The sequence below is a fragment of the Kryptolebias marmoratus genome, linkage group LG10 (genome assembly GCF_001649575.2).
Source record: "Kryptolebias marmoratus isolate JLee-2015 linkage group LG10, ASM164957v2, whole genome shotgun sequence".
Lineage (NCBI taxonomy): Eukaryota > Metazoa > Chordata > Actinopteri > Cyprinodontiformes > Rivulidae > Kryptolebias > Kryptolebias marmoratus.
The window spans coordinates 2,373,663-2,376,079 of NC_051439.1; positions in this window are offsets into that span (position 1 = coordinate 2,373,663).

A 2,417-nucleotide genomic window follows, 5' to 3' on the forward strand; every position below is an offset into this window, starting at 1 on the left:
CCTCCACCACCAGTGTCCGGCCCGGGGAAGATGCCTCTAATCCTCAACCTGAGCTTCTCGTCGAAGCGCATTGCTATTGTCGACACTCGCGTCTTCCGCCGAGGTCCGAGCGCCAAATATCTTATGTCATTCATGTCAAATAAAACCATTTAATTGCAGCTTCTCTTTGTCGTGAGTCTCTCCAGGTTGAAAAGCACAATGAAAAAGTAAAAGTCCCATTACTTTCATTTATAGGGTTTTACATATCAAAACATAATGAAAATGACTGTCTTTACCAAAATCTACAATTATTTAAAATCTAACCTCAACGGTACAATCATAATTCTAAAAATGTTGGCACATTGTGTAAAATGTAAATAAAACCAGAATGCAGTAATTTGAAATCACATATTTTATTCACAATGGAACAAAGTAAACAAATCAAATATTTTACAGTTAGACAATGTACTATTTTTTGGAAAGAATGTCATTTCGAAGTTGATGGTAGCGACACATCTGAAAAAAGTTGTTCCAGGACTATGTTTCCTGCTGTGAAGCTTCCCGTCTTCTTTTAACAACAGTCTGTAAATGTCTAGGAACCAAAAAGACCAGCTGCTGGAATTTTTTTGTCCCATTCTGGTCTGAAGAAGGATTTTAGCTGTTCAACATTCCTGTTTAATAAGGCTTAATTTCTGTTGGTGAGACATCTGGCTTCAGGCAGCACCCCGACTTTTCTACTTTAAAGCCATGCCGTTGTCATAGATGCAGTCTGTGGTTTTACCATCATCTTGCTGAAATATGCGAGACCTTCCTAGAAAAAGGTGTCTTTTTAGCATTGATGGTGCCTTTCCAAATGTATAAGTTGCCCATGCCAGAGACACTAATACATCCCCATACCATTAGAGAAGCAGGCATTTGAACTGTGCACTGATAGCAGGCTGAATGGTCCCTCTGCTTTTTAGTATGACGGACTTGGCATTAGTAGTTTCCAAAATACATTTTAAATTTTGTTTTAATTTTTCAGTTTGCCCCAGTCCATTTTAAATAAGCTTTGGCACAGAGAAGATGGTAGCAATTCTGGATGGTGTTCACATAAGTCTTCCTCCTTGCATGGCAGCTTGAACCAGCATCTATGGATGGCACAGTGAACTGTGTTCCTGAGCCCATGCAATGCTGTTCATAACAGAATCAGACCTGTTTTTAATGCAGCACCACCTGAAGGCCTGAAGATCATGGGCATCCAATATTGACTTTCAACCTTGATCTTTGAATTGAGAGATTTCTCCAGATTCTTAAATTCTTTTGATGATGTTATGAATTCTAGGTGATGGGATATTCAGTCTTCATAATTTTGTATTGAGAAATTGTTTCCCAAACTGGAAAATCTCTGTCCATCTTTATTTCTGAGAGATTTAGCCTCTCTAAAATGCTCTTTTTTAAAATATTGTTTATTTGACCCCTCCCTGGGCTGCCACCTTACTGTGGTGGAGAGGTTTGAGTGTCCCAATGATCCTAGGAGCTATGCTGTCAGGGGCTTCATGCCCCTAGTAGGGTCACCCAAGGCAGACAGGTCCTAGGTGAGGGATCAGACAAAGTGCAGCCCAAAGACCCCTAATGATGAGTGAAAATACTGGACACAGTGTTCCCTTGCCGGACGCGGGTCACCGGGGCCCCACTCTGGAGCCAGGCCTGGAGGTGGGGCACGTTGACGAGCGCCTGGTGGCCGGGCTTTTGCCCATGGAACCCGGCTGGGCACAGCCCAAAGAGGTGACATGGGTCCCCCTTCCCATGGGCTCACCACCTATGGGAGGGGCCAAAGGGGTCGGGTGTAATGTGGAATTGGAGGTGTCCGAAGGCGGGGACCTTGGCGGTCTGATCCTCGGCTACAGAAGCTGGCTCTTGGGACGTGCAATGTCACCTCTCTGGCAAGGAAGGAGTCTGAGCTGGTGTGTGAGGTTGAGAGGTTCCAGCTAGAAATAGTCGGACTCACCTCAACTCATGGCTCTGGCTCTGGAACCAATCTCCTTGAGAGGGGTTGGACATTCATTCACTCTGGTGTTGTCCCCGGTGAGAGGCGCCCGAGCAGGAGTGGGCATACTTGTTGCCCCCCATCTTGGTGCCTGTATGTCGGGGTTTACCAGAGTGAACGAGAGGGTAGCCTCCCTCCGCCTACATGTGGGGGGATGCGTCCTGACTGTTGTTTGCATTTATGCGCCGAACAGCAGTTTGGATTACCCACCCTTTTTGGAGTCCTTGGAGGGATTACTGGAGAGTGCCCCTCCTGGGGATTCCCTTGTTCTACTGGGGGACTTCAACGCTCACGTGGGCAATGACAGTGAGACCTGGAGGGGTGTGGTTGGGAGGAACGCCCCCCCTGATCTGAACCCGAACGGTGTTCTGTTGTTGGACTTCTGTGCTCGTCATGGATTGTCCATAAC